At 46.3% G+C, this 26,764-nt stretch overlaps 1 protein-coding gene across 1 annotated transcript in view; it reads left to right on the forward strand.

Moving 5' to 3' along the window:
* The window catches only part of LPCAT1 (lysophosphatidylcholine acyltransferase 1), a 585,759-nt gene that overhangs the window by 42,210 nt on the left and 516,785 nt on the right, over positions 1–26,764 (forward strand). The window lies entirely within an intron of this gene.

Here is a 26,764-nt window from a genome sequence, read left to right on the forward strand (position 1 = left end):
TGCTTCCATTGGCATACATGAGGGAGTATTTACATATGAAAAGTACACCCAGCCATCAGGTTGTTTGGCATATTTTCCTTTATGCATTTTATAGAGAGAGCATTCATTTTTTTTTCTTCTCATACCCCTGCATTGACAAAGCAAATAGTGCAGGCTTTAAAGTGAGAACCACATTTGAGCATGCAGTGCTTGTAAACTGCATTTGTGAATGCCTGTATTGGCACATAAAATCAGTGTATATGAATTTGTAAATGCTTGTTTACACTTGTTTCACATTGCCTTTACTTCTCTACTTTGTAATCACACCAGGCAGTGCTGCAGCATGTAATAAAATAGAGAGGAGACGTGTAAACGTAAGCAAGCCACTAGAAATAACAAGGCGACAACAAGATAATAGCCGCCAGTTGTGAAATGCGCTGTGCCTTTCTATTTCGTCCTGTCAAGCCTTCATGCTCGAGTGACAGGCTTGCTGAAATGATGATAGAGTATATACACAGTGCATCGGGACATTTGGAAGTGCGGGTAAGGATGCGGAGATCTCAAATAGGTGGTTGGCTACAACAAATACTATCAACACTGAAAGGCCAGTGTTGCAAGTACCATTAACATCTATCAGAAGAACAATCCTAGTAATGTTATTAATAGGAGTAGTAATAAAATAGTAGTAATTAGTTTACAAATGTAAAATGTGCATTACTGTGATAATTATTCTGGATAATGTTTTTTAGGAACTGTCTCCGAAACATTTTTGAAACTATAATAATAAGAGTGATAAATGTAATAAACTATGTACTGGCTTTTTGTTTTGTACGCTAGTAAATAACTTGCTACCATGAAATCAAAGATATTTAAACCAAGTTAAAGAAAAATCTGTTTATTCTTATTTAAACCATTAGATGGTATGCATTACAATTAACGAAAAGAGTAAGGGCATAGTCAATACAGTAACTCCCTGAAGCAAAACACAGATTCAATTAAACAGTGCAGCAGCAGTTGTGTATCATCTCGGCCCGTGGGGTGCGACCAGGAGGAATGATCCATAAGTCCCTGGAGGGGGTAGAGAGGGAGGTACAGGCAAACACATTCACGCATTAACTGAGGAGCCCACGTCAAACCAACATTTGTAACCCAGATCTAAAGGAGGGACTAAGGTGTAACTCCGACTTGGCAACCATCACAGTGTAGGACACTGTCTCAAAACTCCAGAAATGTCTGGCCCACAGCATGGGACATGGGGGCAGCTTCCGGGTCTACTAGAGTTCAGCTAAATCAGCAGTTAATGCGCGGCATCAACGGTTGCACCATACCCCTCCCAGGTGACTTCGAAGCAGAACTAACTATTACTGCTGTTATCCTCTCCCAGACAGTCCACCATGGCACTCTAGAGCTCCAAATCTCGTTCTACTTTAATGTCAGAGCGGGCCTTCCAGAGTCGGCACTCTTCTGCCACTGCCCACTCCAATAAAATGATTTACCTAATTTAAGAGAAGCGGCAGCTGTTACCTTGGGTACAAGTAAAAATGTAATTCCGTTGTGTAGGATCTGCCTTAGCATGTTTTTTAACAGCGCTAGCACAAAAAACTGCTGACTGGAATTACACCTAATTTGGCAGGATTAGGTCTTGGTCCAGAAAATGTGCTATTTGTGATTTGCTGTAAATCCATTCAGTAGTTTTTGAGAAATTGGGGATCAAAAATATTTGTATATCTGGGTGGTTGGGTTCCAGCGCCACTTTTGAGTGTTCTGATTGGCCTAGGGGGATTTTTTTTTCTCTTGGGCCAACTTGCTCCTGCGGGAGCGAGTGCTCTGATCGGCCGGCTACAACATGAGAGAAAATGTTGCAGGCCGCCTTTGCAGGACTCAGGGACTCAGCCCCCTCTCTTTTTCTCTTTCAAGCAGCTATAATGATGTCTTGTATAGATACCCTGTCCCCTAGCCCTCTTGGTGTGGGGTTGGGGGGTGGAGAGTGTGTGCCAGACACACCAACCCATGAGGGCCCAATTTTTTTTTTCTCTGGTGGGATTGCAGTATAAAAGAAGAAAAACGCTGGCAGAGTGTTTACATTTTTTTTAATTATTAGTTTAAATTGTTTGGATTCAGGGGTGGGCCAGCATTATGTCCATCATTTTTAGGTCGAGCCTGGGCAGCAAATGCGCTGCTCTGCAAGCCATGCTGTATTGGTGTATGGCATAGAAGCCCCACCCGCTCTCCGCATATGTTTGTCATTGTCCTTCATAAATGCTGGCTTATGATTCATTATTAGACATCTTGGTACCGCCTTGTCTACATTCGTAACCTCCCATGAGGAGTGGCCCTTTTACGTCGGTTGTTACACAGTGAGTCTTTTTTAGTCTGTAAGCACTATTTTCTTTAAATAAGTTCTCCTAGTGCAGGCACGACATGCTTTCCCGCAACATTCAGCGCACCATCCACACTTTCAGTTTCTAAGCAGCCCGGGACAATGGCGGCCCCTTCTTTGAATAGGTCTTGCATTTACAAGAGTTTGAGCTATTGGCATTGTACATGACAATGACTTTTATTTATGTGTTAATTATCAAAACCTACAAATAAAACACATTGTCAATTACAATACCCATAGCTTAAGCTTTTGCAAATGCATGGCCTATTGCATTGCAAATGCTTGTTTCTTTTTGCTTTTGGCAGCATAGGTGGGAAAGGTATGCCCAGACGTGGGTCCTGTGCTCACTGTCACTGGATTTAAGCTAGCCTGGGTGATGAGGTGTGATACCCTGAAACTGGCCCCAGGATGCTTGTTTCCAGGCCAAAAAGGACCTGGCTTGGCAGTTTGGGCTGGACTGTTCTCATGGGGAGCAGGGTCAAGACTGATTTGCATATGGCTGGATACAAACTGGAATGGCGCGACGAGCAAAAAAAATGGATTTAACCCAGAACTGTGACTGGGGGTAAATGTTCAATTTATTGAGCATTCCTTCCATCATCTGTTCTTTTTGCATTCTACCCAGTGGCAGCTGCTACTGGGTAATATATATATTTATTCGTATTCCAAGTCTCGATTTCAGCGAATACCCGAAAGCACCAGATCTGGAATGGTGCCTGTCCATTCTGGGGTTTGCCAGTGCTTGGTAATTTACCACATCATCCTCCACTCTCCATTCAAAAAGAGGCACTAGCCCCCTTCCATTTGTGCTCAAAATTGTTTGCTGGTCCACCACCACAACACTGGCTCAATGCGTTGTGGCTATCCATGTAGCCTTGATCACAATAGTTAGCCCCATTGTGAAACTTCTTTTTAAAACCATCACATGCTATTGACATACAAATAAATACTTCAAAATCCATTTGTTTGCATGTATTTATACCAAAGGAATATCCCAGAAACCTTCATGATCTAACAGTAATTTGTTTCTAACAAAAAATTAACATAACATGACATACATTAATTTATTCCCAAAAAATTATTAATATTCTTTAATATATTCAAGATCTTCCATAGCTCCCCAATGTGCATGATTTACTCATAAGCAATAAGAAAGTTTCAAAAAAGTTAACAAAATAAATACATTTATATACCATTCGTCTAGCCCTAGTGGATTTCATACACTGCCACAATCAAATGGGGAAAGTACTTTCAAAGAATTATCAGACAATTACACATACATTGTTATTATTGTAAGGCAATTCGCTCCCAGGGGCTCTGTTAGATTCCTTAACATTATTGTGAAATTAATATTCATTAATGCATTCACTTTCTTTATTACTCTTCAATCGCCATGATTCACTTGTGCAGGAGTAAGAAAATGAGCTAACGAAAATAAATAAACTACTGTATGTGTAGCCCCAATGGGCATAGCACACTGTCGTATTCAAACGGAGGAGGTAATTTACACTAATCCACTGAAATATATATTCCGATTAATGCTTTTGTAGAACATCTGGCTCCCAGGGGCTCTTTCGGCTCCCGTAACAGTGTTGTACATTGCATTCGTCAAATAATTCATCTCATGCAAACCCCCTAACTTTCGTTTGTTTCATCATTACTTCCTGCTGTGTCTTATCCTTCTCTCTACCTTTTCTCCTGGGGGCTCTTGTTTTTGCTCTGCACCCCCCCCCCCCCCCTGTTACACGTTTTCCTTTGGGCTTCCCTCGTCCTTTTATCGACAGATGTTCTGCCCTTCTGTCTACCCGTAAAAAGTGAAGTTCATCAGACAAACTTGTCGATCCTGTTCAGCTGTTCCCAACTCTTTCCTTCTCCACCTCATATATCTCTCAGAAATAGGAGGTTGGCTCCGTTCCCAGAACGAATACTCTGATGTGGCAGATACAATCTTAGCTATTTTAGCTATTTGGCATTCCTCAAATTATTATTCTAAAGACATAGCTTCTTTTTTCAACATTATCAGCACATATTTTCATTGTCCGTATTGGGTTCAAATCTAGTCTTTAGCCCCAGCCCAATGTTTTTTTTGGGGGTAGGAGGCAGTTTTATATAGCGTAAACTCAACGTGAAGGTATCGTTGGCATGGGGAAACTAAGAGATTTGTTCAGAATGACAGGATGTCGAGATTCCCTGGTGATACTCGAACCCGGTTCCCTACATTTGAGGTAGACCGCTCTAGCAGTTAGGCCGCATTCAGTTCCACCTGGTATGGGTTACAGACAGTGCTTTAAATGGGCCAGTACTGTCTGGTACAGAGTATTGGCGCTTTATTTTGGGAGGGAGAGTACCGGCACTTCTCAAGAGAAATACTATACGTTTAATTGGATAGTACCAGTACTTCTCTGAAACAAGCAGGTACTCTGGTAAAGAGTACCTGCACTTCTATTTTTCCATTTCAAGCACTGGTTACAGACATTTTGCTAAGAATGTTTGTGACCTGCTCTAGCAGCACCTGGCTTATTCCTGAAGTCAAGAGGAAGCCGGGGATATTCCTGGCTTACTCCTATAATTCAGGAATAAGCATATTACAACATACCTGCCAACTTGCAGAACAATCTCACAGTGTGAGGAGGGGGGTGGGGCCTTGAAAGGGGTTGGGACTCGTGCCGAGAAGTACCTACGACACACTTTTGAACTCCATTCTGCGCCAAGCCCCCTCCGCCCCAAAAAAAAGCTTGCTAAGGCTTGTGCGATATTGTGGGGTGTTTTCACGTCCTTTAATGGACGTGGGCATTTCAAAGCCTCGGAAAACAAGCTGGAAAACCTCTATTTCCCTGCCACCGTGTGATATCGGCTCCTCACTGGGATACCGTGTGATGGGAGCCAATATCATGTGTCACACGCTGGCACTGGGTGAGTCGCGCAATAACCAATCCACGCATCAGTTAGCGTAAAAGGGGACAGGCATGACAGCCAAAATCAACATAACATCATTAACAATTAACAATCCCCCAAACATCCTGCCTTTCAACCATCATCCACTCACGTACTCCAATAGCCACTCCCAATTCACACCACGACCTTTTCACGTATACCATTCACTTCCCCCTTTCACTTCCAAACTCCTCCATCATCTCCATCCATCGCACTCCCGTCTACCACACCCCCATCCTGCACCTGTAACCCCCTCCCCGGAAGGGTGATTCTGCCCGTCATGGACTCCCCACCCCTCCCAGGTCCCGCAAACAACCCCCGTGTCATCCTGTCCTAAACTGGCATGCCTTATAATTTGTCAAACCAAAAAACTCCCAATACCCCCACTCCTGAAACCCTGTAGGGTTCAAGTTCAAGTTCAGAAATTTGTATAGCGCACTACTCACCCAGAGGGTCTCAAGGCGCTTGAGGGAGGGGGGGTGCTTTACTTATCAAATATCCAAGTTTTTAGTTGTTTTCTGAAGGAGAGGTGGTTCTGTGTAAGGCGGAGATCGGTGGGGAGAGAATTCCAGGTCTTGGCCGCTAAGTAGGAGAAGGATCTTCCCCCCATGGTGGATCTTTGGATGCGTGGAAGAGCGGCGAGGGCTTGATTGGACGATAGTAGTTGGCGGGTGGGGGTGTAAAAGGACAGGCGCGTGTTGAGGCATTCGGGTCCTAGGTTGTAGAGGGCTTTGTGTGCGTGGGTGAGGAGACGGAACGTTATTCTTTTGTTGACGGGGAGCCAGTGGAGGTCTTTTAGGTGACCGGAAATGTGAGCATGGCGGTGTTGTATAGCTCCTATATATCCATATTTCGTGTTAAGTTAGCATAGGTACATTTTAGATTTAAACGCCATTTTTCCTTTCTTGCAACTTCTGCACACGACCCTTAATTGTTGACTTAGCTTTCAACCTAGTGGTTTGCCGTGGTGAATGTGAGAATAATATGTTATTGCTCTGATATCTGCTTTGTTTAATAAAACATGTCTGCACGGAGAGTGCTGAAGTTTCAGGAGCAACACGATATGGAATTGTTATGAGGTCTGATCTCCACGCCTTCATAGTCATAACACAAGTGCAGCCTTTGCCAACTTGGGCTTGAGGCGGGATTGATATTGCTTTGCACGAGAATTGTTAACACACTTGATGCGGTGCACATGCAGAGAGAGCTGGTGTATGCTGATGTGATTCCTTCATGCTAGGACACTAAGGTATGGGCCCGCCCTAAAACAACCCAAAGAGACCTTCTTAGATAATAATATAATATATGTGTTAGGGAGGGTGAGATATAAGTGTTGTTAACTCTTATTCATTACAGCATGTTAACATGCTGTCACCATTCGCTTTTTATGTCTTAGTAACTATGCTGATAATTTTGCTACTGATAATAAGTATACTTGTATTATCAAAGATACTGCGCCTGAGAAGACGGCATTAGTAAATAAACATTTCAAATGCACATGTGTCTTCTTTACTCCATGTTCTGGTTTGTAATGATAATATAACGAAAGAGTGTTCATGAGTCCCACGTACCCTGAGGTACTGTAAGTTCATGTTCTGGTTTGTCTAAACATTGGGTGTTTGATATGTCCAATGAGACACTGTAGCTAGCTCGGTAAGGGGTGAGTTGGTTGCTAAGGTAAGTTTTGGGACATCCTAATTTGCCGAGGTTCCACTCCTCTGTGCACAGTTCTGTGTGAGTACAGAAACCCTGCAACATGGCGCCCAACGGTTTCGGTGGTCTTATATCATGACACTCGAGTAGTTTATCGTTCATGCCTTAACCCCTTCACGTCCGTTTCCGGAAAACGGGGTGTTGGTGAAACCTACCTATTTTTTGAAATAGGTCTTTATTCAAGCTTGATTCTTACTTAAACGGTTTCTTTGAATTACTACCCAGTTGTGCTACAAAGTATTCTTTGTTCTTGTTTCCATTCTGTGATGGCGGCAGCGGTGGCTATTGCGCAGCATAGTCGCGTAGCGGTACGCAACCATCTTCAGACGTACCAGGTCCCAGTAGATGGGATGGCTGTGATTTTCGTGGTAAGTGCAGATCCGGCGTTTCCTTACGAGTTGTTTTACTCTTGGGTTACGTTTCCGGCTGTGGACGCTAATTCTGGTTTGTACCACTCCTACACCGCCTCGGATGTCCCGGCTGAATATACGCCATACAGAGCTTTGGAAATACCTATTGATCATTGGCAGCATCGAGTTTGGTTTGATGGCGCCCTCCCCCACTCTTTGTCCCGTGCGAGGTTAGGTCCACTCTCGATTCCAGGTACTAATTGGCCTGCGCTGGGTGGCTTTACCCCGCACCCGAATCACGGGGCTTGTACCCTGATAGAAATTCGCAGGCTGCATGTAGTTTCCATTTCCGTGATTCGTGCTTTAGTGCAATACATCGGTCGACATCTTCCTGGTGGTCCCCAGGTGGGTGTGATCGCTCCCATGGAACGAGGCGGAATGCGTCTCAATCCTGTTATGGTAAATTCGGTTTTTGGTGCGCGTCCTGTTGACAACGATGACTTCCCATTCTGGCTAGCAGAGAAGTTTGATCAACTGGAAGCGGTTTTTCCGAATTCCACTCCTGCTGATAAACATAGAATGTTGACGATTACTCTCCCGAAGGATATTACTCCTGAACTTGCTGACTGTGACAGCTGGGGAAAAACATTTGCGGCAGTTTATACAAGGTGCTTCGGCACCCCGTCTATGACTGCCCTGCCTGAAATCGTTCGACGTGTTCAGAATGATCACGGTCCAGAGGCTGCGGTTGAATTGGGTATGCGCCTGTGTGGTTCATTTGAGATTGTAAGTGATCTCATTCTCTCCAATGTTAAAGGAGATGCAGTTAACTTTCAGGTGTCGAATGCTTTGGCTGCTCTGCCCGATGCCGACAAACCCCGCCAGTTAGCAAGGATTGTGGTGGCCGCTTATAAAACGATTGGCCGCACAAGTAGAGGTCTGAAATATTTTCCAGTGAAGGAGAAAAAACAACCACTGGGACAATCTGCAGTGACAGATGCCCAGCCCAAGTCCAAGAAACAAAATTGGCCTAAAAAACAGACACAGGGGAAGCAGACAACGCAGACTCAGGGTCCTTTTCCTGCAATACTAGCTCCTGCACCACCCGAAAAAGTTTATGATTTGCGCGACCGCGCGATGATTAAATCACCTGATCGTTTTCAGGGTTCTGATCAACGCTCTCCTCGTTCCTTTCAGGACACATCGGCCCAGAAAACCGGTGGAGGAGGAGGGGGTGGACGTGGACGTGGTGGCCAACAAGGACGTGGTCAGTCCCGCCAGACGGACGGCGCAGTGAAGCAGGAGGATTCTACGCCTCGGCGTCCGCAGTTTGCGAAAAAGAAAGTCGCAGCCTTAACAGCGCATCGATATGCCACAGATAGTGAGAACGCGGCTTCGGAATCTGACGTGGGCTCTGACCTTGCTGGACAGCGCGGCGGAGATAACAATAGTCAGAGAGGCGCTGCGTCCACTACTGAGGGTGACAGCGACTGATGTCTACGTTGTGATAGAAACAGCGGATACGAGACTTGCTCCCCCTGAAAGACTATATGAAATTGTCCTGTTAATTGAAGGTGACATACAGCGTACCGTTAAGGGTGTATTTTGGGAGAATCTGTCTTCTACATATGATATTTTACTTTCGGAGGCTGACTGGCCCCCACCTTTTGTGCTCGCGGCGCCGCGAGGGGAGGAGGTGATCCTACCCAGTTTCGCGAACACTGTCTCGAAAGAGCATGCGCAGCATTTTGCAGAAGAGTGGGCTCGGGCTCTCGCGCCGGCTCTGTACCGTAACCAATGTGGTTGGGATAAATTGTCGCCTTGCCACAAAATACCGTTGCGGTCTCAGCCGCAGCCTCAACCTCAATATCCCATCCGGCGTGAAGCAAAATCTTCCGTCGCGGAAATCCTTGAACAATTGGAATATCAGGGAGTTATTGAAACGTGTGTGTCACCGATGAATAATCCCCTTTTTACTGTGAATAAACCTGACGGGTCATATCGTTTGGTTTTGGATTACCGGCATTTGAACTCGCATTGCCGTAACTGTGCAGTACAGAATACCCACGGCTCTGCCCTAGTGGATAGTCTCGTGCGTAAGCGTTTCAAGACAACGCTTGACATATCCAATGGTTTTTATGCCCACCGATTGGACAGCTTTAGCTCCCAATGGACCAGTTTTACAAGCGCTGGAGTCCAAAAGCAATTCCGGCGTCTTCCAATGGGCTACAAGAATAGTCCTGGTGTATTTACCGCTCGAATTGTCTCTATTTTGGAGGCACTCGACCCTGATGCTTTTTCGTATGTGGATGACATATATCTCACAGACGACGATATTTGGGAGCATCTGTGTCGTGTAAATTCTCTTGTTTGCAACTTCGCAGACATGGGTTACAAATTCAACTTTGCAAAATCGCACATTGCTGAACACACAGTGTTGTTTTTGGGCTATGAGCTCAACAATGAAGGTAGAGGTTTGGCTCCTCACTTCTTGGAGAAGTGCGCACAATTACGCGCACCAACAACACTGAAGAAATTACAATCCTTACTGGGCTTTTTGAATTTCGGCAGAACTTACATTCCGGAATATGCCCAGCGTGTCAAGCCTCTGTATGCTTTGATACAACCAACTTTCTCAAAATCATGCTGGCTGCCTGAGCATTCAGCCATTTTGCAATCCTTGCAGGCTGATCTGCTCGCTTCTAAATATTTACTGACTCGTGATAACCACACCAACCTGGTAATAAGAATAATTCCTGGGACGGTGGGTTTCACCTACCTCACTTTTAATGAAGGTGACACAGTACCTATTGCTTACAAGTCACACTTGTACACCTCGGCTGAGATGCGGTTTCCCACCATAGAAAAGGTTTTAACTGCTGTACAGATGGCAATTCTAAAAGAACGTGCTCTGTCACAGGGGAAACGCATGCTAGTGGTAACACCCTGTCCTCATTTGGAGGCAGTCACGAAAGCCAGTGTACCAAATTCAAAGGCTTTGCACCCTCGGTGGATTCAGTGGGCTGCGTCATTGTCATCCGCAGATGTCATGTTTATTTTTGACGCCTCCTTACGGTCACAGGAGTACTTGCAGTATGAATTCGTTCATCCTGCTCCTCTGGCGATGCGACCTTTGGAGGACTTCCATTGCATCGTTTACACTGATGGGTCGGCGCAGGTTGCGCATGGCTCTAAACATGCCTACGTTTCCGCATGCGCCATTGTGGTCGGTGCTATGTTGAATGACGAGTTCATTTCCAGGGAGGTACACACGTTGCCCCTGGGCGATTGCACTGCACAATTGGCAGAGCTTCGTGCTCTATTACTAGCTTTGGAGTACGCAGATCCAAGTGTTACTACTCTAATTGTAAGTGATTCTTACTACTGTGTCCAGTCTTACAATGAAAACTTGTTCTTTTGGATTCAAAATGACTTTCGTGATTCCAAGGGTAGCACAATAAAACATAAAATGATCTGGGTTCGAGTGGCAAAGCTTAAAGCTATGTTGCCACTCGTTTATGTGATTCATACTCTCGGTCATCAGCGCGTGGGAGTACACGCTCTTGGCAACTCGCTTGCTGATGAAGCGGCGAAATCGGCAGTATCTACATACTTAGTTGCAGCAGTTACTAGGTCTAAAACCAAGATTGATAGCGACATCTTGGCAGCGGTTGCTGCCTCTGAGAAGGGAAGTAAACATCCTTCGGGATTCCCTTCGAAGTATAAATACCACTTAAGTCCCGAAAAGGTTCCTTTTGTGACAATTCCTGATGTTGGGGAACGGCTGATTCCCAACTCGGATCGCAGAACAGACTTGATTACAGCGGCTCATGAAGGTGTGGCGTCTGCGCATGCGGGCGTCTCAGCCACTGTAACGCAATTACAACAACGTTTCTGGTGGCGGGGACTGTACAAACAGACGCGTGATTATGTCCTTCTTTGTGACATATGCCAGCAGATTAAACCTTCAACTGCTACGCGTCCGCCTCAGACTCAGTTGTACATTTCTAATAAACCACTAGGCTGTGTTTATTTAGATCACTGCGGTCCATTTTCATCTGATACTGCGTATAAATACATCTTAGTAGCAGTTGACTCATGCACACGCTTTGTGTGGTTATGGCCACATCGCAGCGCTGATTCCCGGACTGTCATCAGAGATTTGCGTATCTTTATAGGGATTTTTGCCTGTGGTACCTTCCATTCGGATCAGGGTCCGGCTTTCGCCTCTAAGGCGTATAAGGATGCCATGACTTCGATGGGGGTCCAAGTCAAGTTTTCGTCACCCTACAGACCCGAGGGTAATAGTGTAGTTGAACGAATGAACCGTGATTTAAAGCAATCTTTGACAGCCCGAGTTATAGGCACTGGCAGAAACTGGCTGGCTCACCTCTATGGCGTGCAGCGTGCTCTTAATAATCTCCCTAGAAGGTCTCTGGGTGGGCGGACCCCATACGAAATGCTCTTTGGCATCAAGATGTTCGTCCCTGACCTTGACGGTCTAGACTCGGTGGTTCGCGCCACTGCCTTTGACGCAGATGAACATTGCAATGTTTTACAGAATCTACAAAAGACGAGAGACACTCTTGCAAAGGAACATTTGCCCTCCACATCGGATGATGCGTTGCAGATCCCGGTAGTTGGCTGGCTACCCCAAGTTGGAGAACTGGTTCGAGAGAAGATCGACAACAAGAAAGAGTTTGGTCCCTCCTATCGAGCTCCAGTCCCAGTGCTTGGAGTGAAGGGCACAAGAACAGTCATTTTACCACCACTTCCAGGTCGTAAGGAAAACAGGTTTATTTCTATTGACAATGTCAAGATACACAGAGTGGCCGATTCTTCTTAGCATGACACCGGCAGTTTCCTGTCCTTCCATTGTGAGAAATTCAGTTATGCACACTGCTTCTGATAATGAACCTGAGGTGGCAATCGATTTACCTGCTGTTTCCAGTCCATTATTGAATAATTTACCAGGAACTAACCTTGATGAGACAGACTATACATACCCCACTGATCTGTCCATGCCTGACCTGCAAGCTCGTTTAGCCACGGAATCCAGATTTTCATTTGACTCTGCTTCCCTTGCCTCGAAAAAACCCTCTAAAATTGCAGTATATGCCAGCCTGTTTAAAAAACATTTTTTGATACCTCCTTGGATATACATTTGGCTGGTCCTTTTTTCAGTTTACCTTTTTATGTCAATTGGTTTTGTGTTTTATTTTTTTCGGATTATGAATGGACACTATGTCGAGGAGAGAACTTGCATTACTCATTTAAATGGAACTTTGGCCCCACTTTCCTCTTCACATTCTACACACAGATTAAAAAGAGACTTGACTTTGGTTAACATCACAGCGTGGCCTGTTCTGGATGGAATCGCGTGGGATGCAGTTCGTTTTCAGATTCATGGTCCAACGGAAGTCGTTAATGTCCCTAATGTACTAAGAGTTAATATGGGGGATGTAGTGAAACAAAACATTCGTTCTGATGATTGGGATGTTAATGCTGTGGAGAGTTTGTTTTCTGATTTGAAATATTATGCTGCTTTTGATGCTGAGGATTTATATTTAGAATCTGCTAATTATGGTGAATTGTTCTGTTACCAACATTATGGCAATCACTTCTTACACAAGACATCTTCCCGAAGGGATGCGGTTAATTTTACTCAGTGGGAACATTGCCCAGCACCAACACAAGGGAGTTCTGAAACGTTTCTTAAAAAGTATACTTATTTCACTGACTTTAATCAGTCCAATCCCGAGTCCTTTTATTTTAAATTTCACAAACAGCCACAGTCCAAGGTTCGACTTACAAATACAAAATTGTTATATTCAAAAGCCTTCCTGGATCAATTAGTTACTGGAGGGTATGAGTTATGGAAGGATACCATAGACCTTAAATCAGTTTGGGGCTCAAGGGCCTGGCAGGTACAAGGCACTGAGGCTTTGCACCGTGCATGTCTCATCCCAAATCATATGTGGTTTTTAAATGAAACCATTTCCCAGACCACGTGCTTTGGATTGGCTACGTCTAAAAGGTTAAACACCCCGTCTTTCCCGGAGTTGGAGGAATATGAGAATTGGAGTAATTTCACTAAATTGTCCATTAGAGAAATACAGGCTTTGCTTCTGAATTCCTCCTTTAACATTTCCAGTATGAATCCCAAGGGTTGGCTACTTTGGCACCGTAGTGCTGATTCTTGCCAAAAGAGATTTTTAAATATAACTAACGGTTTTAGGGCTGTTAGATCTGATCCCCGTTTTGATTTGAGTCATACTGTCACCTCTTACTCAGTTGGCAAGTTGTGTCAAGCTTGGCTGAAACATTCAACTTTACCTGCGGTTAAGTATCACCTTTCCAAACTGAATGCAGACGTGGATTTGAATGATTTCATTAAAGGCCCGGCTAGTGGCAGATCAAAAAGATGGTTATATGGGGTTTACAATGAAATTTGGAAACTCTCACAGATTGAGGCTGCTTCACGTCTTAGGGCTATTGATCAAGCAAATCTTGAAAAAGTGCTTGCAGTGGTTGACAATAGCATTAACGTGCTTTCCTCTAGAATTTACACATTAGATAATATTGTGTCGTCTGTTGTTGATATTGTGCATGATGAAGTGTCTGTATTATACCATGGTCAAAATCAATTACGTTCAATCATGCAGTTTGCATGGACACTACAGACTCTAAAAATGGGTAAAGTTCCCTGGGGATACATGAACGTTTCCTCTTTATTTGCACCATTTAATTTGACAGACAAACAACGCTTGCTTTCAATGCGTGATGCTTCCTTTTCAATGCTCCATATTGAAAGGTTGGAATCTTTACCTTTCTCTGTGGCAGAGACCACTGCTGCTACGTGGCTTATCCACGGTTTGATAACACTGCCTTTTGCTTTATATAAGTTTTCAAATTGTATGAAATATGTGCCAATAGGTCGTTTTGAACCCTTAGGTAGCGGTTTTCTTCATGAGGTCTGGTCACTCCCATACACATACAGATGTTTCAAGGATGATCAAGAGGTTTATCTGACAGGGGATGAGTGTACTGAGACTCCAGATCATTCTTTAATGTGCAGACACATACAGTTGCACGGTTCATGTAACAAGGACCGCCCGAATATGGCTTGCGTTTTACAGGGCACGCCAGTTCCTGCTATCATCCCCACGTTTAAATTGTTAGAGAATGGTAGTTATTTAATGCTCAATAATGAAAACTGTTGTGGTTTAATTAAAGGTATAGCTTTCATAGTAACAGTTAGTGAGCGAGTTATTTGCTGCAGAAATGTTCTTTATCCTCCCACACGTGAACATAGGGAGTCTTCCATTTGGCCACAGATACCGACCTTGGGAGCAGAATTCAGCGGCATGGCTAGAATAAGAGCTCTATTGTCCCAGAAAGAGGTGGCCTTGAGCTCGGCCCGTGAAACTTTCGTGCTTCACATTGCTAACACCCGCACGGAGGTTCAGGCTCTTTTAAACACTGATTTGCCCTTGCATTTCGGAGCCATGGTCCGTTCTATCTTTAACGCGTCCTCCACGACGGGCCTAGCACATTTTTTTAAAGTTATTAGCGGTGGTCTCGTGACTTCCTTTGAGAAGATTTTTGGAGTCATCCCTGCTTTCTTCCATTCTATTTTTTCATCCTTGTTTGGAGGGTTTCCGTTTTTGCTTGCATTAGCGGCTGGCGCATTGGTGGTTTTCTGCCTTTTTAAATATGGATGCCCTTCCTGTGCAAGACCACGCACGGCTACTACTGACGCGGTTTCGCAACCGCATGCTTGATTACTATGGCACACTGCCGTTAGCGACTCTAAGCACGGCTTTTGGATTATCTTTTCGGTTCTCCTATTTCACCTGTGTCCAGCCTGTATTTCGCTGCCTGACCTGTGATTTCCTTTGGGCCATTGATTTGTGTCTCTGCGGACCGATATCTGCTGACGTCGATTTTGATCAACTGATGAGTCCTATCATTGCTCACGAGTTGGTTTGTTCTGACGAAAGGATTATGGCCTTGGCGGTGGCACATGGACTAATGGGTCCCTGGGATGTGTTGTCGGCAGCGCGAAATTTCTTGGAACTAAGTTTTCTTGAGAACCCACCGAGCTGTCCTCTGATGGTTATAGAGGATCCGGTGCTGGCAGATCACGTATGTTCCTTTCATCTTTTAAATTGGATGGCTGAACTGTTTTCGGATGAGGACGGTGACTTCCTCCTGGAGGCTGTTGCAGCTTACTTTTCATATACGGTCTTATCATAGACACTGCCTCAAATTGGCATGCTGATTGATAGCATTTCCTTGATTTTATTGACTTTTGGTCAAGACATTTTATTTTTGCTTGCCTATTGGCTTGAGCCACATTATATTTGTGGACTATTTTTTAGCATTAGTTTTTATTTTTTGAATTTTTATTCATGCTCGTTTATAAATGAATTCTGCTCTCATGTGATGGCACTTCTGTTACCTTATTTAGTCCGTTCTCGGATCATGGGGGGGTGTTGTATAGCTCCTATATATCCATATTTCGTGTTAAGTTAGCATAGGTACATTTTAGATTTAAACGCCATTTTTCCTTTCTTGCAACTTCTGCACACGACCCTTAATTGTTGACTTAGCTTTCAACCTAGTGGTTTGCCGTGGTGAATGTGAGAATAATATGTTATTGCTCTGATATCTGCTTTGTTTAATAAAACATGTCTGCACGGAGAGTGCTGAAGTTTCAGGAGCAACACGATATGGAATTGTTATGAGGTCTGATCTCCACGCCTTCATAGTCATAACACAAGTGCAGCCTTTGCCAACTTGGGCTTGAGGCGGGATTGATATTGCTTTGCACGAGAATTGTTAACACACTTGATGCGGTGCACATGCAGAGAGAGCTGGTGTATGCTGATGTGATTCCTTCATGCTAGGACACTAAGGTATGGGCCCGCCCTAAAACAACCCAAAGAGACCTTCTTAGATAATAATATAATATATGTGTTAGGGAGGGTGAGATATAAGTGTTGTTAACTCTTATTCATTACAGCATGTTAACATGCTGTCACCATTCGCTTTTTATGTCTTAGTAACTATGCTGATAATTTTGCTACTGATAATAAGTATACTTGTATTATCAAAGATACTGCGCCTGAGAAGACGGCATTAGTAAATAAACATTTCAAATGCACATGTGTCTTCTTTACTCCATGTTCTGGTTTGTAATGATAATATAACGAAAGAGTGTTCATGAGTCCCACGTACCCTGAGGTACTGTAAGTTCATGTTCTGGTTTGTCTAAACATTGGGTGTTTGATATGTCCAATGAGACACTGTAGCTAGCTCGGTAAGGGGTGAGTTGGTTGCTAAGGTAAGTTTTGGGACATCCTAATTTGCCGAGGTTCCACTCCTCTGTGCACAGTTCTGTGTGAGTACAGAAACCCTGCAACAGCGGGGGATGTCTAGGATGAGTCTGGCTGAGGCGTTCTGGATGCGTTGGAGTTTATTCTGTAGTTTGGCTGTCGTTCCGGCGTAAAGGGTGTTTCCGTAGTCCAGTCGGCTTGTGACCAGTGCATGGGTGATCGTCTTTCTTGTTTCGGTGGGGATCCAACGGAAGATTTTTTTGAGCATACGTAGAATGTTGAAGCATGATGATGAGACGGCGTTGACTTGTCTGGTCATCGAGAGGGAGGAGTCCAGGATGAAGCCCAGGTTACGTGTGTGGTCCGTTGGTATGGGTGCGACCATGAGTCGTCCCAGGCGGAGGGGGATGATCCTAAGATGAGGACTTCCGTTTTGTCCGAGTTCAGTTTTAAACGGCTGTTCTTCATCCACTCGGCTACTTGTTTCATCCCTCCGTGTAGGTTGGTTTTGGCGGTGTTTGGGTCTTTGGTGAGGGAGAGGATCAGCTGGGTGTCTTCTGCGTAGGAGATGATGTTGAGGTTGTGTTGGCGCGCGATGGATGCGAGGGGACTCATGTATACGTTGAAGAGGGTGGGACTGAGTGATGATCCTTGTGGAACGCCGCAGATGACTTCGGTGGCCTCTGATCTAAAAGGGTTGAGGCGGACTCTCTGGGTTCTTCCGGCGAGGAACGAGATGATCCAGTCCAATGCTTTTCCTTGTATTCCGACGTTGTTGAGGCGTTGTATAAGGGTGCTACGACAGACTGTCATAGTATCGTCCGACTTGGTATCGTTCCACAGCGTTTCAACTTTGCCAAGTTCTATTATCTAACGATTGCCTGAGATTGAATAATCGCGCACTGCTGGGCATTTGTAACGCTTTATTTTTCACTGTTCGCTCTGTGTATTACGATTTGCTTAGTGCTTTTCTCATTTCCGCTTTCATTTGCGCACTGCTCAACTGATATTTATTTTATCGCGCTGCTGGGCATTTGTAACTGCTGGGCATTTGTAAAGCTTTGTCTTTCACTGTTTGCATTGTACATTTATTAATTTACCTGCGCATTGCACACTGCTGGGCTCTAGATTGTTTTGGTGACTAAGTGCACATTATATAAAGGACTGCCATATCTCTTAGCGCTTGTGACCTTTACATTGCGCCTGAACCGCTAGCTACTGGTACATCATTCTCCCCATAGGCGCTCCACTGTTTTCACTGCTCGTACCTCATCTCGTCCTGCCCTGCAGCGTTTGTTGTTGTTGCTGCCATTTTGTTTGTTGTGCCCTCCTCCCACACCGTCACTACACCTCGCTCCCGCCTCCCAGCTGCCCCTCCCACGCTCCGCCCCCTCCACTCTCCATTTAAGACAAATGGACTTACGTGCAGCGTCCACGCGCAGCGGTCGCGCCGAAGGTGCGCCAAAGGTAAGCCCGTCTACGCCCGTCCGCGCCCAGCGCCAGACCCTCTGGTCCACGCCGCACCCAATCCACTAGATTCATATATGATGCCGCAACTCTCCTCGCCCTCAACCCCGGACGCACACCACAATGCTGCGATGCCACCCCAGGACGTACCCACGGCCCATTCACCTGCCTCTCCTGCAAGTTCAACTGCTTCAGGACCCTCACCAATTCCACTTCCTCCATACACAGCTCCGACTCTAACCGCCTGAAGTGCATCCTGCTGAACACCCGCTCGATCCACAGACACGCAACGGAACTCTGGGACCTACTCGACACTGCGTCACCGGACATCGCCTTCCTGACAGAAACATGGACGAACACATCATCAGCACCCGACATCGCCATAGCCATACCGGACGCTTACAAGATTATCCGAAAAGACCACACCAATCAAATAGGAGGAGGCATCGCCATCATCCATAGGAACACCATCAAAATCACGACCAGCTCCGACGAACATCTCCACTTTCAGATCCACACCGACCCTAGGACCACACTTAGAGGCACCCTCATCTACAGGCCTCCAGGAACCCGCACTCAATTCAGCGATGACATCACTGACTTCGTTAGCCCACATGCCCTCGCCTCCGAGAACTACATTCTTTTAGGAGACCTCAACTACCACCTTGAAAACAACACGACAGCAACACCTCCACCCTTCTGGACAACCTGGCCAATCTCGGACTCAAACAACTTGTTGATACCCCCACCCATGTAGCCGGACACACGCTTGACCCTATCTTCACCTCCAGCAAGCACATCTCCTTTGATCGCACCACAGCTCTCCATTGGACGGACCACAGCTGTGTTCACTTCAGCTACAAAACCACCCTGACCCACAACCGCTCACAACCTATTCTTCGGAGAAACTGGAACAAAATCACCTCCGACCAACTCCTCACATCACTCAACGAAAACCCTCCCACCCTCTCATTGGACCCAAACCAAGCGGCCACCAATCTCAAGCAATGGATCACCCACAGTGCTGACGAATTAGCACCCCTGAAAAAGCACCAGATCAAATCAGCCAGCAAAAAGGCTCCCTGGTTCAATGATGACCTTAAAAAATCCAAGAAGTTATGCCGCTCCCTGGAGAAAACATGGAGAAAAAACCCAACCACCGACAACATGGCCACCCTCAAGGCAGCCACCCGCAAACACCACCAACTGATTCGATCCGCCTGGAAATCAGCATTCAAGGATCGTCTCGACAACAACACACACAACAGCAAGGAACTTTTCAACATCGTCAAAGAATTCACCAACCCCACCGCAGCATCTAACGACATCACTCCCTCCCAAGACCTCTGCGATGCGTTATCCTCCTTCTTCTACAACAAAATTGCCGACATCCACAACAGCTTCAAGAACACTCCCAGCGATCAACCTTCCCCACCCCCCTCAGATCCTACTCCGCCAACTAACAACCTTAGCGCCTGGAACCCAATCACCACTGAAGACACCATCCGCCTAATGAACTCAATCCACTCTGGCTCGCCAACCGACCCCTGCCCCCACCACATCTTCAACAAAGCTGACTCCACCATCGCACCCCATCTCCGTGATGTCATCAACTGCTCGTTCAACTCTGCCACCTTCCCAGAAAGCTGGAAACACGCCGAACTCAGCGCCCTCTTGAAAAAACCCACAGCAGACCCCTCTGAACTTAAAAACTACCGACCCATATCCCTCATCCCTTTCCCCGCCAAAGTCATTGAGAAAGCCGTCAACAGCCAGCTCGCCGCCTTCCTTGAATCCAACAACTCCCTCGATCCATCTCAATCCGGGTTCCGAGCCAAACACAGCACCGAAACCGCCCTCATTGCAGCGACAGACGACATCCGAACACTACTGGATAACGGAGAAACAGCGGCCCTCAATGACATCCATTGAACCCAGAGTTCCTGGTCAACGTCCCCCCACGGCTTGTCCGGGTTAACCCTAATCCTGGCCCTGAACTCCTCATCATAGCTCAACCAGGCAAAACCCCCGAAATGCAACTGCGCCTTCCTGATCACATCCATATACTTAAACAGCGCAATTGCTTGATCCGCGTGCTTCTCGCAATAGATACTCGCATAGATCAAAAAAGCCGACGTCCAATTCTCCATCGTCACCGGCACTCTCGGCCGCCTGGTCAACTCCCAGTCCTCCTCCTTCGACCCCTCCTTCGCCTGAATCTCCCTGTGCAGGAGTTTAAACACATCAACGTACTCATGCCGCCAAATCCTTGCCCTCGTCTTCTCAGACAGATGCGACCCAAGAGGCATCGCCAAACCCATATACGGCAATTTCTTCTGCAGTTTTTCAACACCATCCTCTTTACCCCCTTGGTCCTCAGCCTTGTCAGTCTGCGCGCTCACCGTCGCCACCTGCTTCTTACCATCCAGCAGAACGGGCCCCGCTCCACCTGGGGACCCCGTCTCCCGCACAGACCCATCCCCCACACCCACCGACCGGCAGGCCTTTTTTCTCCCTCCTTTTGTCCCGTCCCACCAGGCGCCCTCACCTGTTAAATTTGCAGGGACGTCCCGCTCTGTCTGCCGCGTCTCTGCCGGCTTCACACTCCCGCTGTTGGCCCGACCGGCGCCATCCCGTGCCTCCTGGAAAACATCAAGCCTGCTTGTGGCCGCTCTTCCCTTTCCCCAACTCTCAACCTCACGCACCTCACCCTCTTCCAACTCATCCTCTTCATCCTCATAATCCAACATCTCATCCTCCACCTCAGGCACCACCAGCTCACGCCCCTCAGTCACCACCCTCTTGGCACCTTTCCCTTTCACTCCAGGCACAAATTCACACTCCAATATCGCCGGTGCCCGCTCCCTCGGTGGAGGGCAGGCCGCCGCGGACCCCCCTGCTGCTTCGTCCCGGCGTTTGGAGGCCGTTTTGCGCCCCGCCGGCCCACCCCGGCCTCTGCCAGCTGTCCCTGCCGGCCTGCAACCCCCCCCCCAAGCCGTATGCGCCCGGGGAGGTCCCAGTGCCACCAGGTCTCTGCGCCGCCAAGGCAGTCCCTGCCCCCTCTATCCAGACCCACTCCCTGAGGGCCCCAGGAACCCCTACATCCCGGCCTACATCAGTCTTCCCCCCCACGTGCAGGTGCTGGGGCCCCTTTGCCCCCGGGCACCCCACCGCCTTCGCCTCCCTGGCCGTTCATAGGCGCTGCCACTCACCCTCAGCCTCCTCAATAATGCGATGCTGGTCGCGGACCCTCTCCTCCTCCGACATAAGCTCCCACCTGGCATACCATTAGCCCTGCCTCTCCTGGTCCCCCAAGGGACCCTTCCCTGATGGGGGCGCCGTGGGGGCCCCCTTCACAGACCCCCCCCCCTGCTGCTGCGCCTTCAGCGGGCCCTTGCCCTTGGATCCCTGTGCCTTGACCACTCCCTTCTTGCCCTTCGAAAGGTCCCCTGGCTGCCCACTGAAGAGGCCCCCCTCCTCCCCCCCAGACTCACCGTCCGACAGCATGAGGGCGAAATCATCCCCAGACGCCGCCTCCCACTCACCCAGGTCCTCCCCCCCCCCCCCACTGCCCTCACTACTCTCACCATAGTCCACCAACTGACCCCCCCTTCCTGACCCCCCAGCCAGGGGGGCCGAGGGAGCCAGGCCCAGCTGGGGATCCACTGCAGGCTGCTGATGGGCCCTGAGCCCCTCCCCGAGGCCACCCAACCCACCCGGCACCACACCCCCTTCCCCCGCACGAGCAGGGAGGCTCAGCCGTCTCCCTCCGCGTTTGGGGGCGTCTTGCTGCCTCTTTCCCCTCCCGCGCCCCGACATACCTCCTCAAGCCCCCAGGGGCTCGTCCATGCACGCGGCGACGGCCGCGGCAACCCCCGCAGAAGCGGACCGAGGCGTTTGGGTCATCTCGACCCACGCCTGGTCCAAAACGCCGGGCTGGAGGAGATCGGCCCTCCCAGCCTGTCCGAGCACCAGCAAAGCCGCCCGCACCGCCTCTGCATCAGGCGTAGCCATGCCGACCCAGAAGTGCTCCTTCCACCACCTCGTGAGATCCTCCTGCGACCTTCCGCGCACCGGGGCACCAGTGGCGACACGCTCCCGTCTAATTCACACTCCGCCTCCCTAAACTACCAAAAACACCGCTGGACAAACTAAACCTATTCCCTGAGGCACTGGGGACAGGAAGAGGAAGTCCTTCCCCTCCTGTCCCCTTAAATAACCTTCCAACCCCCCACCCCCTAATCCCACCCCCTAACCTAGCTTCCTGCCTGCCCGTCCTATCGTGCGAACACCCCGGGGAAAAGACTGGTCTGTCGACCTGCTTTCCCCGGGGGCCGCATTGGCAGACATGCTACAAGACTAAGTCACAACGCGAGCTTTGTGAATCAGGTTTAATATGTTTTTGTAACTTAACTCCTTAAATGCAATTTCATGGACAAAAAAATGATTGCATCGGTGTTTCCCATGTGTGTGAGTCACAGAAACAAAGATCACGGTTGTCCCTTGGTTTTTTTCAACATGTTTTACCCCGGCAACCTTGTGTGTATTCAGAAAACCTGTTGTTTTTGTATGCTTTCTCCTCGCAGACGCATTTTGCATTAGAAGCATGAAATATTAAAATTTCAATGTGTACATTTTCAGATTTCTCAAACGTTGTGTGACTAATTAGAACTTGGACGGCCTCTGTCCAAGTGCTCTGTTAAGCTCAAAGGGATTGCTAATGGAAGTTATCAGCCTCATCAGGATTACAAGTCCCGCGAGAACACTGCTGGTCTGGAGTTTTTCACTTTAACACTTCAGTTGAAGTCACGTGAAGGGTCCTGGTGTAGTGCCAGGAAAAACATACAGGAATCTATGCAGAACCACTGATTCCAGCATGTTGTTTCAAAATAAAAAATTTTCACGGGAAGCCATGGAATCCTTCTTTCCCCCTCTTAAATCGGCGTTAGGGTATGCCCATGTTATTGGCAATTCTGGAGGAGAGTGGGTAATTACTAGACCACTCACAATAGGCTCCTCATTGGAAAGGGTGCCGCCATTTTGTCTAATCCAAGAGTCATTTGGTCTACTTCATGCACTTTTTTTGATACGCCTGGTACTGTTTTGGTAATCCATGCCGATTCATTCAGAATGCAGCTATATTTACTGTGTCCTTCTTTCCAATCACAACACCAGCCTTGGTTTTCTTTGAAGGTTCTGGACGCAGTTGGGGCCTTACTTCGAGTTTAGTAGATGAGATACTCAGTCAGGTTCTGACAGACTCCCCATCAGCCTTATTACAAGTGCCACAGTCTATGATGCATTGCACTTGAACTATAGTGGATGAGAAATCCATCACATTTGTGACATAGCATCTTGTCCGTCAAACTCTAAATAAGGCCCTTGGTTTTCTCTTAGGGATTTATTGTCCAGTTGGTTTGAGGACTCTGCGATTTTCTGCCCTGAAAAATTGCTGCACCTTACACGATACTGTCTTTATCAGTTCAAATTTTCCAAAGAGGATTAAAATAAAGTCCCCTAAATTGTCATGTTAGGGTTTTTACCCTTAATGTTTTCTGAGTTTTCCGAAGCTGTTATGCAGTTTCCTTACACAGGTTCTGGCACGCTGCCATATTACAGTCGGAAAATCACAAATGCTTTTTGTCCTCCCTTGCTTTTAATCCTGGTAATTACAGAGCTTCTGAATAACTAAGCTCCTTTGAAGATGGGTAAATGAAGTCAATTGTGCATAAGACGATTTTTCACATGCATTTTGATAACAGCTTCACATTAAGAAAACATGAAAAATTGTGATGATGTAAAAGACTGCAAGTGCCAGAATACACTTTTTTAAAATATTGTTTTTTTTTACTGAAGACCATTACTTTAATACTATGAATCAATGCTTCCGTGCATCGGTATAAACCATCATCTCTCAGAATGTTTACTGTGAGCCCCGTCATTTGCTGTGAAAAAAAGGAATCCTTACATTTGAATGAAGGCATTTGAAGGATTCGAGGCACATGCACTGTTGAAAAACTGAGCATCTCTAGAGATAGAACATGGCTGTGAAATGCACAGAAAGACATTGCTAGCATGCATTGTGTTATTGACTTTAAAATGAGAAAAATGTGGAGCATTTGGATGTGACCGCTTTTGTCAGGATATGTTGGGGTCTTACTGGGGGCTAACAGTTCAGTGCTAAAATTGATGTGAAACCTTGCAACTATCAGTAGCTCTTTGCTGGGGGCTGGCACCTGCCTACTACACATTCTAAAGATGTTTTATCTGAGTGCACCCATACCTTCTCTTCAAAGTTTATTTGCTGGCTGTTGAGGTCTGATGGTTCCCAGTCAATTGAATTTACCTTCACTTTTCAGTCAGATATTTGATGGTTGTTGTATGAGGTTTTAAAGGCAGAGTGACTGCTAAAGAGCTGAACTCGGCTGAAGCTATCCTCATTAAAGCTTGGTAATCCTCATTAAACGAACAAAAAAAATGGCGTACATGTTCCCAACCTTAAATTAGAAGAAATATAAAGATTGAGATGTTTAAGGCTGCAGTAGCCAGAATACCTTGGGTTCTCCGGAAGGACCAACAGCAGAATTTTGAAATTGATGGAGTGTGAAACACTAAAAGGGCCAGAATGCCATGGGGCTGACTATGTATCAACATGATTGGTACAAATGCTTAAGCTGCCTTACTGGAGTACAAACAGGTCATCACTTCAAATATTCTATAAGTATGAGACCGATCCTTGGAGTTGTGTGGCTTGTCTCTATCCTCTTAAGTATATTAAACCCCGCCTTGGTTTGATGCCATTGATGACGTTTTTTGTACAGAATGCACGCTTTTTTATGCCAATTTGTTGTTCCTAACTTATCTACATTTGGCCTCACATTAGTACTGCCTCCAAAGGCAGATGCAGAGAAAATTATTCACCCCACCATATACAAAAAGAAAATACTTAGCGAGTTACAATGCCTCGTGTTTCTTTCCACTACTCATAAACCTTTGTCTTGACAGGTGTGACTGTAGGGCATTATACCTGGGTGTTTACTTGCATCGCTCCTTCCTTAGCATATTTTTAATGTAGTTCTCTCTCTCCCAGGGACTCTCACCTTGAAAGTGACCACTTATGTAACTAGTGCATCACCTGATACCAAAATGTTACAGTAGAAACACGCTCCCACCCAGCACCATTGTCAGTCATTGTTGTGTTTGGGTGTTGGTGGTGATGATACTGCACATGGTGGCGTGATGGGTCGTTTCATTTACCCCCCACCCGTACTTGGAAAGATAGTCCATTGGGGTCAGTGTCCAGCAGTCTGCATGACACATATTTAGATAATGGCCGGTCTGTCTCTGCCTTTCAACATTCCCTGCTCAGTAAAAATAGCACCATCAAAGTGGTTAATAGTAGCTTCCGTTATCTGAGCATCTAGAGCCCATTTTAGTGTGTGATTTTTAGTTGATAATGTTGATGTTTATCTACCACTTGGGACAGTCCTCTTGGAAACTGAAATTTGTGTTGTGACATTAATTGGTATAAGGGCACACATTGCAGTATTAGTACGTACGTTTATTTTTATAATTTATTTAATCGAGATGTAGTTACCAATATCTTTGCTCTTTAAAAGGTGCACTTTTCTGAACTACTGAAGAGTTTCTATAGCTGAAGTGTCCAGCATAAGTCCTGTTGGTCTGAATCCCAGTCAGATTTTTGAGCTAATAGCGAATTTGTTGATGATTTGCTTCTCCGTTCATTGGATGCAAACGTATCTTATTTTGATAGCTTGAAAATCAGGCACCGCTCTGGTTTCTGGACCTGAACTGGAAGTCTCTGGTCTAGAACAGTGTATTGTTATCTCAGCTGTTGCTATCAAACCTTACAGAAGGAATGTTGGAGTTCATAACACTCTGACAGGCAAACACTTTGTGGAAGTCATGACTGTAGTAAACCATAGCTAGATAAATACCCCTTTCTAAACCTTAACTATTAGTGTATATATTGTTATTTAAGCCCGTAAATTATAGCTGTTTTGTCGAGGGCAATTTCAGTTACTGCTTGATCCAGACGTAGTAGCATTGCTAAAAGCTGATTACCTATTAATAATATCCAACTTTACTGCCAAGGTAGTCCCCCTTTTAATTACTATGGGCAAGATGTACGACCATTTTTTGCGGCCGCAAACGGGAGATTTTCCAGTTTGCGACCGCAAAAAAGGGTAATGGTGTGTACAAATGCTATTTTGCGAGTCACTGACTCGTACATATCATGGTGACTCGCTATTAGGAAGGGACGCCCCTTCCTTGCGACTCCCGCTATTAGGAAGGGGCGTCCCTTCCTAATAGCGAGTCACCATGATATGTACAATTGTTTTGCGACCGTATTTGCGGCCGTAAAACCCTCGCAGTTTACCACCTACTTTCAAGTAGGTGGTAAACCACGCATAAACAGAAAGGGTAACCCTTCCCCTTGAGTATGTGAGAAAATATTTTTAAGAACAGGCAGTGGTCCCAGGGACTACTGCCTGCCCTTAAAAAAATTAAACTGAAAAGTTTCATTTTTCTTTTTTAAATGCATCCTGTTTTCCTTTAAGAAAAAGGGGCTGCATTAA

The sequence above is a fragment of the Lissotriton helveticus genome, chromosome 4_1, assembly GCF_964261635.1.
Source record: "Lissotriton helveticus chromosome 4_1, aLisHel1.1, whole genome shotgun sequence".
Classification (NCBI taxonomy): domain Eukaryota; kingdom Metazoa; phylum Chordata; class Amphibia; order Caudata; family Salamandridae; genus Lissotriton; species Lissotriton helveticus.